Source organism: Phascolarctos cinereus, unplaced genomic scaffold (assembly GCF_003287225.1).
Source record: "Phascolarctos cinereus isolate Bilbo 61053 unplaced genomic scaffold, phaCin_HiC Scaffold_1;HRSCAF=81, whole genome shotgun sequence".
Lineage (NCBI taxonomy): Eukaryota > Metazoa > Chordata > Mammalia > Diprotodontia > Phascolarctidae > Phascolarctos > Phascolarctos cinereus.
The window spans coordinates 197,242,471-197,257,296 of NW_027555514.1; the positions used below are offsets into that span (position 1 = coordinate 197,242,471).

Below are 14,826 nucleotides of genomic sequence, written 5' to 3' on the forward strand. Positions count from 1 at the left end.
GTTGGTCAGATGGAAAGAAAAAAATATTCCATTTTATACCCCTAAATCAATATGGAATCAGGGCCAGCAGTAATGCCCTACAAGCCCAGAGAGATCTAGTTTTTAGAAACACCAAAACACAAACGCATAGAATACCTTCTTATAAAGCTACTTGGCTAGTGGCCAGAGGGTAGCCTAAATGCTTTTGGGGTTTAAGGTTTGCAAAGTACTTTACATATGATAGTCCCACTGAGTTTTTTCCTGCTCAAGTAACATCTGGAGTACTCTCTAGATCTGCATACATTTTGTAAGGTATATTGACAAGCTGGCAGTAGTCCAAAGATGGCCAGACCATAGAATCATAGACTTGGAGTTGAAGGTGGTCTTGGAAACCATCTGATAGAAAAAACGTCAGCTCCTTGAGGGTAGGGACTATTTTTTTTTTTGTAACTCCAGTGCCTTGTACATAGTAAGAATTTAATAAACGTTTGTTGAACTTAATTTAGTCTGACTTGCCCAAGCTCACACAAGGGATTTGAATCCTGACTCCAAATCCAGCAACCTTTCCACGTCACCTTGACGTGGAAACTGTGTCATATAAAGAATGGCTACTGAACCTAGGGGGATGGGGAAGGGAGGTGGAGGGACAACAGGGCATGTAGCTGTCTTCAAGTACTTGAAGAAGTGTCACATCAAAGAGACATCAGGCTTGTTCTACTTGGTCCCAGAAGGGAGAACTAAGCCCTATGATTCTATATAAAAAAGGATCTATATAAAGGAAAATTACCTAACTTGGTATAACAGAAAGAGTGGACTTGTAGTTAAGAAACTTGGGTATACTCAAACACTAACTCTATGACCTTCGCTAAGTCACTTAACCTCTTTAGAGCTCGATTTCCTCATCTGTAAAATGGGTAGATTGGATTCACTGACTTCCATGGTTCCTTTTAGCTTTAAAACTAGGATCTTATGATACCCAGGCTTTGACGTGTATGACCCTGAGCAGTGGACAACTTCTCTGCATCATACTTTCCTCTCATGTTCATTCATAGCTATCCTTCATAAGTGAAGAAGACCAAAATGACATCATGATGTCACGGTCAATGTACTGTGTGCCCGACTGTGGCTGAGCAAACCAACATGAACTCAGAAGGCTCTGCCACAGGTTGGCATAAATAGTCCATATGAACATTTGGGAAAGCTGGAACAGGAAATGGCAAACCACTTGAGCATTTTTGCCGGGAAACCCCAAATGGGGTCATGAAGAGTCATACATGACTGAAACAGCTAAACAACAACAACAAAGAGTTTTAGCTCCACTAGCATGGTCCTCACATGTAAAAAGGGAACAGAAAGTACTTTTTTAAAATCTCAAAGTACTCTATAAATTACAGCTTTTATTATAAAGATTAAACCGATTCAAAAATGAAATAGAATCTTAGTAGTTTCCCTGCAACAGAAGGTGTTTAAGCTGAGGGTGGATGACCATTAAAAAAATATATTGCAGATGACTTAAGATGGCAGACTAGATTAGGGCTTCTTAAACTTTTTCCACTCCTTTTCACTGGAAAAATTTTTACACAACACCAGGTTTATAGGTACATAAAATAGGTATACAAATCAAACATTTACTGACAATAAATCATAAAGAAATTTATTTTAAAACAATTCTTTGGTATACATATCATTTTACCATTTATTAAAGATGAAAGCAAATTTGCATACTAATGAGATGGATATGCTTGTTTATTTTTACATAAAGAATTACATCTTGGCAAAACATTCGATACTCCTGAATGTAGAACATCTTCAATGTTTTTCAGAGTTGATTGACATTTTGATTTTTATAATCATCAGTGCTGTATTCAGAGCCAAGGCTGCAGCAAGGTCACATGATGCAACATGGGCAAGTGTTGCCAGAAACACCTCGGATTCATTACATGTTTGATTTTGAATTAATTTTTAGTCATTGTGCCTTCGGAAACCTTTTACTGTTGCCAGATTTTTCACAACCCCCACATTCAGTTACATGATTCCAAATGGGCTCCTAACCCATGGTTGAAGAAGCACTGGACTGGAACATGTGAGGTACTTTCCAACTCCAGGACTCTATGATTCTGTAAATCCCTATATTCAAGAATGTTACAATTTAGTTGAGGAGTCAAAATAACCTGCAAGAGCCAAAATGGAATAATATAAAGCAGGCCTGCACAACATATGGTTCACAGGCCACTTGTGGCCCGGCATTGGGGGGGGTCACATGACCTGCAGCAACCAACTATTGTGATGACAGTTCAAATCCTAGTTTTCCCGTTTTCTACTGGTGTGAGGTTGGGCAAAATCACTTCCTGGGTCTCAGTTTCTGCATTTGCAAAATAAAGAGGTTTCTTCTAGCTCTAAATATAAAGCAGGCAGGCAGGCAATAAGCATTTATTAAGTACTTACTGTATGCCAGGCCAAAATAAAAAAGACAGGGAGAAGAGATAGCCAAATGATAGGGATTGGACCTGTCATTTCATTGGAATTGGGAGCTCCCTGTAAGGAACTTTGCCTACCAACGCAGGCTGGCACCTTCCCTGCAACTGGTTTCAAGGCCAATTTTCTATTCATGAAGCAATACCATATCTCTTCTTCATAGCAAAACTTCTAGAAAACAACATCTACGTTATTTGTCTCCAATTCCTCACTCCTGTTCGTTTCCAAACCCCTTGAAACCTGGCCTTGAATAACAACATTCAATTGAAATTGCTCTCTCCAAGGTTAACAAAACTCTTTTAAGGAGTTCTTTTCTCAGTTCTCATCCTACTTGACATCTTTGTATTTTTTTATTTACTACATCTGTGATTTCATTGGTAATGCAAACTGTCAGACAAAAAAACTATTTCTATCAACGCAGATCAGCATCTACTCTGCAACTTACAGATTTAGAGTTGTCCAGGCCCCTGAAAGGTTAAGCAGTAAGCCCAGAATCATACAGCCAATATACGTCAGAGGCAAAATCTGACCCCAGGTCTTTCTGATTCTAAGGCTTTCTGTTCCCTTAGTTTCTGTGATACTTCTGTGTCCTGCTTTTCCTCCTTGTCTAGCCATTCCTTGTCTCCTTTGCTGAATTTGTCTCCCTCCCACTAAGCATAGGCCTCCCTGAGGCTCTTTTCTGAGTCTTTGCCTCTTCTCTATGTTACTTTCTCTCTTGGTATCCACTTCTGTGGATTTAATATGCATGTCTAAGCATATGACTCTCAAATCTATACAGCTAGGCTCAGTTTTTTTCCTGGACTCCAATTATGTATCACCAATTGCCTGGTAGACAACTCCACCAAGATATCCCATCAACATTTCAATCTCAACATGACCTAAATGGAACTCCTTTTCTCCCCTTTAAAGATGCCTTTCCTCTAAACTTTCCTATTTCTGTTGAAGATCCCACCATCCTTCAAGTCACCTGCATTCCAAACCTTTGAGTCTTCCTTGACTCTTCCCTCTCTCTCCATATCCCATTCTAACTCACATTATCTTTCCCTTTCTCTCTAATCACAAGATTCTAGTTCAAACCCTCATCACCTCTAGCTTGTACTATGGCATCAGCCTCCTAATTGGTTTTCCCTACTTCAGCCTTTCTTTTCTCTAATACATCCTCTGCACAGCTACTAAAACAATCATCCTAAGGAGAAAGTCTGACCATGTCACTCGCCTAATCAAAAATATTCAGTCCCTCCCTATTTCTTCTATGACAAAATTCAGATTCATCAACCTGGCATCTGGAACTTTCCAAAATCTTGGAAAGAGTTCCAAAAATGCTTTTCTAGATTTATTTGATATACTCCCTTTCATACATGGGGTGTTGTAACCAAACTGACCTACTAGCCAGTCTCCAAATTTGACATTTTATCTTTGACCTGGTTCTCTCTTGGTTCTCTTCCCACTTGGCTGACCTCACCATTAGCTGGGTCATCATCCATCTCCCATCCTCTAGGCAGGGCTATTATTTCTCCTCTTCCTACATTTTCTCACTTAGTGATCTCATCCGCTCCCTCAAGTTCAATTATCTTCTCTCAAATGATTCTAAAAGTTATGCATCTAGCCCTAACTTCTTTCCTAAATTCCAGTCCTACACCTCCAAATCCCAGATGAACCAGTCCATCTATGTCCTGCAGGCACTTCAAATTCAAAACGTCTAGAACTAAATTCATCTTTCCTAAACCCATCCTCCTCCAAATTCCACTATTTCTGATGATAGTAGAGTATATCTTGTTTAAAAGGATCAGAATAACAAATTGTATAATATAAATGCAATGGCATGTTATTATACAATAAGAAACAATGGATATAAGAAATTCAAGAGAGATTGGCAAAGATGGAGAAGTAGAAGGACATTGTTTTCTCCCATAACTACTACAAGAATAATCTAAGGAAAGTACCAGAGTAATGATCAGGAAATCCAAAAAGAGACCATAGTGGGTAATTTTTCCAGTCCCAAGATCAAAAATTCAGCCTACAGAACCTTATAACTAGCTGATAAGAACTGGGTCCAACCCCATTTAAAAACAAACCTTCAGTTGTGTTGCCTGGACTCAAATCCAAATCCAGAACCTACACAGCTCAGTCCTAAAGGACAGTAATCAGACCAGGCCCTAGATCAAACTACTTAAGGTCTGCTAAAAGTTTACAACTCCCTGTTCTAAGCCACCTGTGAAATCTTTGAGGAACACACATTCAGTACCCAGTAGCAAGGACCCTTGATAATACAGATTAGGGTCATACAAAACCCCCATAGTCCCTCAAAAGTATGCAGAATCTGGCCCTAAAACAAAGTCCCAATTTAGGAAGTAAGGCTCAAAGAAATAACAAACAAAAAGATACAGATGATAAAGAGCTATTTTTGAGACAGAGACGCTCAAGGCACAAATACAGAAAAAGAGAATAACTTACAAAGACTCAGAGAAAAATACAATTGGGCCACAAGGTCAACTAGAATTTCTGTTAAGGAATGAAGCAAAACATTTTTAAAGGGCTTAAAGTGATACTATAAATTAAATGAGAGCTCTAGACGAAATAACTGGAAAAGAAATTGGAAGGACAATTAACAGCTTAGTATAAGAGCTACAAAACCTTATCCTAGTAACACATTTTCTGAAAATTATAATGGATTAAACAGAAATGAATGACTCCACAAGACAAAAAGAAATATAAAAACAAAGTTAATAAACCCTTCACTAGTCACTTCCTATCACCCAACTCCATACCAGCTGCATTTGCCCTGTGAAGGTATCCTCCCATTCTTTAACCCTCTTTTCCACCTACACACACCTCTAACTGACAATATCAGGATGAGTCCACCCTGAAGCCAATGATCAATGAGTCTCAGTGACTCAATCATTTAATGATTAGTGAGTCTCTGCCAGGGCATTTCCATTTCTTGAGATGTCCCATTCGTGCTGTTCACTCTCCACTGCTGGTTTATCCTCTGGCCTGCCTCTTCTTCCACACCAGCTGCCTGGCCCTGTGGGGATGATAATCTGAATTCATTCCTAAATAATTAGCATATTCCCACCTTGTCATATTATCCACCTCCCAGTGATTCTGAACTCTCAGCTATCACTGTATGAACCTCACTCCCCATCCCTTACTATCAACTCCCTTGTTCCCATTCCGCTCTAGCCATCTCCCCTCTCCCCAGTGTCCCACTTCAGGTCTACTCAGCTGTTCCAATGTGCTTTATGGAATGCCTGCCCCACAGGTAACAAACTAGCTTTCATCTTAAACTTTTTCCTTGCTGACTCCTTTGATTTTGTACTCACTGAGACCTGGTTTCCTCCTAATGATAGTTTTCCTGGCAACCCTTTCCAGTGCTGGTTGCACTTCCACTCATATACCACCACCACCACCACTCACTCCAATTTCCCCACTTAAGGTAGGGGAATTGAAATATTCTTTTTTTATAATTAGTTTATCTATTTTTAGTTTTCAACATTCACTTCCATAAGATTTGGAGTTTTAAATTTTCTCTCCCTCCCACTTTCCTCCCCCCCCACCAAGATGGCATGCAATCTGATATAGGCTCTACTTATACATTCATATTAAGCATATTTTCCCATTAGTCATGATGTAAAGAACAATTAGAACTAATGGGAGGAACCAGGAAAATGAAGCAATAAAACAAAACAACAAAGGAAAAGGACAGCAAATAGTATGCTTCCACATGCATTCAGACTCTATAGTTCTTTCTCTGGATGTGGACAGCAATTTCCATCATGGGTCTTTTGGAGTTGTCTTAGATTCTTGCATTGCTGTGAAGAGTTAAGTCTATCAAAGTCAGTCATTGCACAATGTAGCTGTTACTGTGTACAATGTTCTCCTGGTTCTGCTCATTTCACTCTGCATCAGTACATATAAGTCTTTCCAGGTGTTTTTGAAGGCTGACTGCTCATCATTTCTCATAGCACAATAGTATTCCATTACATTCATATACCACAACTTGTTCAGCCATTCCCCAATTGATGGGCATCCCCTCAATTTCCAGTTCTTTGCCACCACAAAAAGAGCTGCTACAAATATTTTTGTACATTTCTATGATCTCTTTGGGATACACAACTAGAAGTTGTATTGTTGGATCAGAGGGTATCTACAGTTTTATAGCCCTTTGGGCATAGTTCCAAATTGGTCTCCAGCATGGTTAGATCAGTTCACAACTCAACCAATAATGCATTAGTGTTCCAATTTTCCCACATCTTATCCCACATCTATTATTTTCCCATTTTGCCATGTTAGCCAATCCGCTAGATGTGATGTGGTACCTCAGAGTCCTTTTGATTTGCATTTCTCTGATCAATAGTGATTTAGAATATTTTTTCATATGACTATAGATAGCTTTAGTTTCTTCCTCTGAAAACTGCCTGTTCATATCCTTTGACCATTTATCAATTGGGAAATGACTGGTATTCTTATTTGACTCAGTTCTCTATATATTTTAGAAATGAGACCTTTATCAGAGACACTGGTTGTAAAAATTCTTTCCCAGTTTTCTGCTTCCTTCCTAATCCTGGTTGCATTGGCTTTGTTTGTGCAAAAACTTTTCAATTTAATGTAATCAAAATTACCCATTTTGCATTTCATAATGTTCTCTAGCTCTTGTTTGGTCATAAATTCTTCCCTTCTCCATAGAGCTGAAAGGTAAACTATTCATTGCTCTTCTAGTTTGCTTAGAGTATCAGTCTTTATATCTAAATCCTGTACCCATTTTGACTTTATCTTGGCACAGAGTGTAAGACATTGGTCTATGCCCAGTTTCTGCCATGTATTTTTCCAGTTGTCCCAGTAGTTTTTGTTAAATAGTGATTTCTTATCCCAGAAGTAGGAGTCTTTGGATTTATCAAATAGTAGATTAGCATCGTCATTGAGTATTGGGTCTTGCATACCTCACCTATTCCACTGATTCACCACTCTATTTCTTAGCCAGTACCAAGTAGTTCTGATGATTGCTGCTTTATAATACAATTTAAGATCTGGTGCAGCTGAAATATTCTTTGATCCCCATTGCCACTTCCAGCCTTTCTCTATACCACTATCACTCAGTAATCCCTTTTAGCTGAGTTTAACAGGGTTTCATCTATTGCCCCATAAGCAGCCTACTATGAGGTCAGTTCACTGCAATAGTTGACCACAAAATCAATTCTTGTCCCCTGTCTACTTGTTTCTTGTTCATATACTTGTTAATTCTGATCCTGGGCTCTAAGACAATTAAAAGGCATTTTCTGTTGTTGGCTTGTCGGGTTTTTTTTTCACAAATTAATAGGAACCTCTCTCACCAAATAGCTATAAGCTTTCATCCTAGTTTACTATCTAAAGGGGGGGGGGAACCTTTTCTATACTCATCTCCCTCAATATCAACATGCCCCACTCTACCCGACCCAGTCTCATAGGCTTAAGTAAACATTAGTGTTTCTGGTTCTACAATTAATTAACAGTGTAACAAACAAAACGGACATATTTAAATATTTCAAATATGTATCACAGTGAGAAAGATCACATCTATGACAACTGCTAATTTTCCTTCAACTCTGGAAAAGCAGTCCTATCATTCAGCTCTCTCAAGATGGCAGTCAAAAGCTCTCAAGAATTCTCTTTAGGATACCTTCTTCACAGCATGAGTTCAACTCAGTCTTCTCAGGAAATGTCTCTTCAATCTTTCTCAAAGATAAGTTTACTCCATCAATCTATACTTCTCTTTGTACTTTACATAATCACACAAGCCATGACAGTTAATGGTCTCCAGATAACGGTTAAATTGTAACTTTCTTCAAGGTTCCACTACCTTTTAAAGATAGTCTCTTTAGGAAGAATTTTTGATACTGATGTTACATTTCTCCTTATGGGAAAAAATATTTTTCAGTTTCTAAAAAATCATTAGCATAACATCAAATATATTTTGATATTATATATAATAAACATATTACAATGCAAAGCTCTACTTGACAAGGTACGTGTTCAAAATATAGGATGTCCAAATGTCAGCGTAGTTTTAAGCTTTATATAACTTCAGAAGTATAAATGCTACAAACTTACAAAAAATATCTTGAAGATTAGTTACTTAAAATTTTAAAATACTGACATTCCTCATTAAAATTCAACATAGCCACCATCTTGTGCTATACACCACTCTAATCAGCTGCTGTTCGGTGACTGAAAGAATCGCATTTGTAATCCTAGCCTAATGATCATCCAAAGAAAGAGGTTTTGATACATAGATGACAGTTTTGACATGACCCCACTAAAAAAAGAGTCTAATGGAAACAGATCAGATGACAGAGGTGGCCAAGCAAGAGGGCATCCTCTGCTAATGCGCAGTCTGAGAAAGCGTCATCCAGAAACTCTCACACACACAATGCATAATGACAGAGGTACTCCATCTTATTAAAATTAAAAGCTTATTAGTTTTTAAAATTACAAAACTAAATAACAATAACAGAAAAAATAAACTTTCAAATGATGTTTTGCTAAGTTTGTAGCATTTACACTCCTGAAATTATTAAATTTTTTAAATGCATGAAGACTTTGGGGATACAGAACAAAAATATATATATTATAATATAAGCTGGAAGAAAAAAATGTAACAATACTATAATGTCAGTATTTATAGTGATACATGCATAATATTGTATCTACAGTCAAAATCTTAAGAAAACAGAATAAATTTGCAATAATCCACCATATATATGTATATATATGTAGGTGTGTGTATAAACATATACATACATACATATATATCATGCCATTCATACAAAATGCCTTACAATATAGATTGCTCTAATGGGGTTGTTGCAACCCACTGTTTAAAAAGCCCTAAAGTGGTTGCAAGTAGAAAAAGTTTAAGAAGCCCTGCGTCTAGATCAGGAGTCAGCAGACTACTGCTCACTCTGAATCCCATAAGGCAGTGAGCAAAAGTGTTTAAAAATGTAAAAACCATTCTCAGCTTTCAGGTCAAGCTTGCCTACACCTCTTGAGATCCTAAGAAAAAGATAATATAGTGCAATATATTCTAATTGCTCTGTGTGTGATTTTTCTCTCTAACAAGATAAGCATCTAAGGTCAGGAACCATTGTCATCTACTTCTGCATGCCTTATGACATATCCATACTCTGGGACAGATAGAGAAATCGAGGTTCCAAAGTTGGAGGAGCCCTTTTGTATCATAGGATTAGAGATTAAGATCTAGAAAAGATACCAAAGATCACCTAGTCCAGGGGTGAGGAACCTGTGGCCATGAGGCCACATGTGGCCCTCTAGGTCCTCAAGTACAGCCCTTTGACTGAATCCAAGTTTAAAGTGGCCTTGAGGCCATAGGCTCCCCACCCCTGACCTAGTCCATGTCCCTTATTTACAGGTAAGGGAACTGAGCCTCAAGAAAAGTAAATGCTAAGGCAGCTAGGTGGCTCAGTGGATAGAGCACTGGTCCTGGAGTCAGGAGGACCTGAGTTCAAATGCGGCCTCAGACCAAACACTTGACAAGTTCTAGCTGTGTGACCCTGGAAGAGTCACTTTACCCCAATTGCCTAAAAAGAAAAAAAGAAAAAAAAAAGAAAGGTAAGTGACTTGCTCGAAATCATACAGGTCATAAACAGCAAATTTGGAATTTGAACACAGATCCTTCAATCCCCTCTTTTTATAGGTAAAGGAGACTTGCCCAAGATCACACAGGTGGTAACCAGGTCCTCTGACTTCAAAGTTGCCTCTCTTTCTACTAGAACACACTGCTTCAAAAGGTTCAGTTAAGGATTGGTTAAAAAGTCATGGGAAGGTAGTATAGGAAAGCTTTCCTGAGCAGTGGTTCACACACATAATCTCAGGGTATACCTAGTGGCCAGGGACACAAATGAGTTTATCAAATAGTTGACTTTTAAACAGTTGCTTTCAATACTCCTGCATCAACTATAGCATAAAGGGAGCTACTAAGCACTTAGGTTCCCATACCTGGTTGTGGTAATTTTACTGGGTCACTAAGTCTCTGAGAAAGTAAACTTCCATCCAGGGCAGTTTAAATGAAGAAATTAAAATCTGGAAAGCCAATGCCCATGCCTTAGAATGTTAAGTCTGAAAAAGACATTGAAGATCACATATTTCAACCATCTCATTTTATAAATAGGAAAATTAAAGCCTAGAGAAAGGAAGTGACCTGTCCAAAGCCACAAGGCATATACAAGTGGATCCAGGACTAGAACCTGGGTCTCATGACTCCTATCTAGTCTGCTTTTCCCATTCCACCTTGTTCTTTCTTCCAGTGTCCCATAAGCCTCATCCACACTGGGGCAATCTCCCAAATCCCTTTATCTCAACTCACTTATCATACTGGCCCATGGTTATTATGACCTACGCCTTCACATGATCATCAGGACCTACACCTCCACTTTCCCCAAAACTACTGTATGGGAAAGAGAGTATCAGAAAGCAGCGAGCTGAGATTGGTCAGGAAGAAGGAAGGCAGCAAAAGACTGCATTGTAGACATCTGTAAGAGGCGGTTTCATTTCTTACACTGTCCCTGACCAGCAGGCCCAGTGCCAGCAAACCAAAGCCTTTGTCAACAGAGAGCCCTGGCTTTGTGTTTGTTGGATTGGAGAGACAGGGAAACACAGAGAGAGACAAACAGAGACAAAAACAGAGACAGACAAAAAACAGAGAAACAGAAAGAGAGAAGAGAACACACACATGCCTGAGCAAAGAGTAAGGCCTCTGGAAATTCTGACTCTCCTCCAGGGGAAAGAGGGTGAAAAGAATAGACTTCTAGACTCCAGAAGCTCCAGCAAATGTTCTGGTTTAAACAAACAAGAATAAATAAGATTGAGCAACAGCCAAGGGGCAAAATGAAATTACACTATAATTAAATAGAACTGCTTCCCAGATATTTGTGTGATGATAAATTTATGCACCCCAGTTGGTATGTTTTATGAAGTTGGTTTAAAAAACCTCAAGGAACACTAAGCTGCATCTCCACTTCAGTTACAAAGGACGCTAAATGAAAGACAAGCACTGAGGCATGAAGAAGATTGATAGAAGCCACACAGGGCTGTGCCTATTAGCAAAATAAATCCAAGTTGGGCTGGACTGAAAAGAAGAACTCTGGGGACTAGGGCATGGAAGGGAAAGCGACCAAGATCCCCACTTCATTTCTATTGGCCAGCTCAGGGCAGATAGCGAGGTTAATGCAAGGGATGTGGTTCATTTGTCCCCCAAAGATTTGCCACTTTATATATGGAAGTGTACTAGGCTATGCTCTAGGGTATTTACATGGGCATATGCCAGCATGCACTCAGAGGGGGTGCCCAACCAGGGTATCTGCTTAGGCACAGACCAGAGCATGTGGGAAGGCAGCATTGCCAGGGTATTTGCATAGGCACAAACCAGCATATGCATCAGAAAGGAACACTGCTGGGTAGGGAGCAGGGCTTTACCTACATTAATCATTCTCTGGTAGTTTTGCTTTGGTTTACGAACCTGTGGCAAAGGCAGAAAGACCAATAGGCCCCCTGGCTGGGCTGTTTTTTCTCCTCCCAGCTGCTTCTGTCTCTCTCGGGCTCCTGGACACAAAACAGCTGAGCAGAAAAACAACCAGCCACCTGCTCCCTCCTCGCCCATGATACCGCCCCAGTCCCCAAGTCCCACCCCTTCTTCAGCTTACTCTCTCCCTCTCTTCCTCTCTCAAGCCAAATTTCCCTGGAGCAGCAGCAGCAGCTGAAACTCTCTTCCCTCCTGCAATGTTCCCTAGCTCTTCCATGCTCCTCCCCCAATGGTCAATGAGTCCCCTCCAAACAAAATAGTTGTGCTTCTTTCCCCAAAGCGATCACTGGGGTCCCAAGGAAAGTGGACTTACGGCATCAACCTGCCCTATCTGAGGACACAGAGTGTGCAGCAGCTTGACCCAAGGGTTCATTCTCCAGGCATAGGAAGGCTGGAAGGGGTTAACATATAACAGTGCAGGAAACCAGCCGTAGCTCAGCAGGGTTCCTAGCTACAGAGCCAGTACCAGACACAGTAAAAGGAAAGGGAAGTAATCCCTGAAAGGAGAGAGTACATGGAGTCCTAGAATGGAGGTCAAAGAGTCCAAGAGGCTAGAGGCTAGTTTGAACAGCTTCAGGACCTGAGGTGCATCCTGGGAGTACTCGTTTATTCCCTCCCTCTCTCCCTTTCTCTCCACACCCTACTAATTAAGTTCTTTTTCAAAATATAGGTTGTCACAACAGACTTGAGGTTTGAGAGTTGGAAGCTCTCACTTGTTGCTATTTAATAGGTCCCTAGTGCCAGTCTATAGTAGGCCCCACAGACATAGCGAAAGCAGGGGCTCCCAAATTTTTTCAGGCCCTGTGCCCCATGGCTTTTAGTAAATTTTCCTATATTGCCTATTTAATATTAAAAAGAAAAAAATTCCATGGTTTACTACATATATGTACATAAGAACTAATATAAAAAGATTAATTTTAGTAGGATAAAATAAATATTTACCAAATATTCTCATACCCCTTGACAAGCTTCTCATGTGTCCAAGTACCCCAGGTTGGTAACCACTATTCTAAAATGCCTAGAACAGTGGCGTTCAAAGTTTTTTAATTGTACACCTATATCGGTAAAAAAGCTTTTGAGCATGCACACCCAACATGTATGTATTTATTTATTTTTAAGTTATGTGCGTATTAATACATTAATGATTACTTTATAAAACTTTTACAAAAATAGAAACTTTTAAAGGATGAGGTAAACTGAAATAATGCTTGATCCTAGGATCATTAGGGAGACACTGGAAATTTTTGAAGCAGTGGAGTGATGTGATCATTTCTATAATTTAGGAAAACCATTTTGGCAGCTGCGTGGAAGAAGGATTGGAAAAGAGAAACACTTGATTCAGGAAAGCCAATTACGAGGTTATTGCAATAATCCAGGTGATAGACCTGATGAGGACTTGAACTATGGTGGCAGCTGTGTGAGTAGAGGAAACAAATGTGAGTGATGTGGAGATAAGAGACAAATTACAGCAAATGATCAGGTGTGGACTGAGGAGACGGAGAAGAATGAGAAGTTGAAGATGACACCAAAGTTGTGAACTTGGATGACTGGGAGGATAGCGGTACCCTCCACAGTAATTTAGAAAATGTAATGAGATAAGGGATCTGTGAACTCATTCATGGCTGCTCATTTTGTAATGCGCTGTGTCCTACCCAAAATGAAAAGAGAAGAAAGCAAGGTTGTTACTCATAGGACACTATCCTAGCAAGAAAAACCTTCCTTCTAAGTAGCATCCACCAAAAGCCATAATGTGATCTGGGGGCCAAGGATGCAGTATGCTAGAGGGGTTGGAATTTTCCCAATGACACCTATTATGCATGCCTAGGTAGCAATTAGGTTTTAACAAAAAAAAAATCTAATAGCATCATTAGCTTCTTCATAGCGGGTTCTATATGTAATGTAAAACTTGGTACTCCAATTCTCTTAAGGATGTATATTACTATTTGTATAAAAATAGCAACATAGTATAATGCACAGGTTGGCAAACTCCATGGGCCAAATCTGGCCAGCTGCCTGTTTTTGTATGAACCATAAACTGAGAATGTTTTGTCTTTTCAAAAAAAAAAAATAGGTTGCAGGCCATGGAAGAGGAAGCAGCAGGTCAGGTTTGGCCTGTGGGCTATAGTTTGTCAGCCCCTAGACACTATAATGGAATGAACACTGTACTTGGTGGCACCAGAAGATCAGGGATTGAGTTCTAATTCCTTCAATTTACTTGGTTCAGTAACCATAGACAAGATAGTTAGCCTTTTTTGAATATCAGTTTCCCCATGTGTAAAATGGGCATAATGATATTGGCGTAATGAAGTGTGCATGCCCAGACCACCTAAGATGGCATCATCTATGCTGAAGTCCCTGGGGAGCTGCTTAGGAGCCTGGAGGGCTGCAGTATACATGCATGGACCTTGCATTTTTGCAGCTCCCTCCCTTGACACATAGCCAGAACTGTTGGTGTCTTTTAAATGGCTGGAGACAATCAGGGTCATATGACCAGTAATATAGGGTAAGAGGCATTTTCTCTGATCCTCACAACTGCTCAAAACTCTCCAAAGTGAGAATTATGCACAAGAAGTAAAGCAATTACAGCTTTCTAAACAGGCAGCTAGGTGGCACAGTGGCAAGAACTCCAGACCTGGAGTCAGGAAGATCAGAATTCAAATCCAGCCTGAGATACGCACTAGCTGTGTGATCCTGAGCAAGTGACTTAACCCTGTTTGCCACTTCAGTATATTTGCCAAGAATACCCCAAATGAGGCCACAAAGAGTCAGATATGACTGAAATGCCTGAATAACAACAA

At 39.7% G+C, this 14,826-nt stretch overlaps 1 protein-coding gene and 1 long non-coding RNA gene across 3 annotated transcripts in view; both read right to left on the reverse strand.

Moving 5' to 3' along the window:
* The window catches only part of ADA2 (adenosine deaminase 2), a 145,888-nt gene that overhangs the window by 56,402 nt on the left and 74,660 nt on the right, over window positions 1–14,826 (reverse strand). The gene's annotated exons all lie outside the window — the stretch shown is intronic.
* LOC144457769 (uncharacterized) lies at window positions 1,616–12,062 on the reverse strand. Of its 2 annotated transcripts, none has more exons than XR_013487255.1 (3): window positions 11,966–12,062; window positions 10,447–10,566; window positions 1,616–5,479 (listed from the first exon to the last, which is right to left on the reverse strand). It is a non-coding gene; the product is annotated as an uncharacterized LOC144457769 (long non-coding RNA). The 2 variants fall into 2 exon arrangements; XR_013487254.1 differs by having other exon boundaries at window positions 1,616–10,028.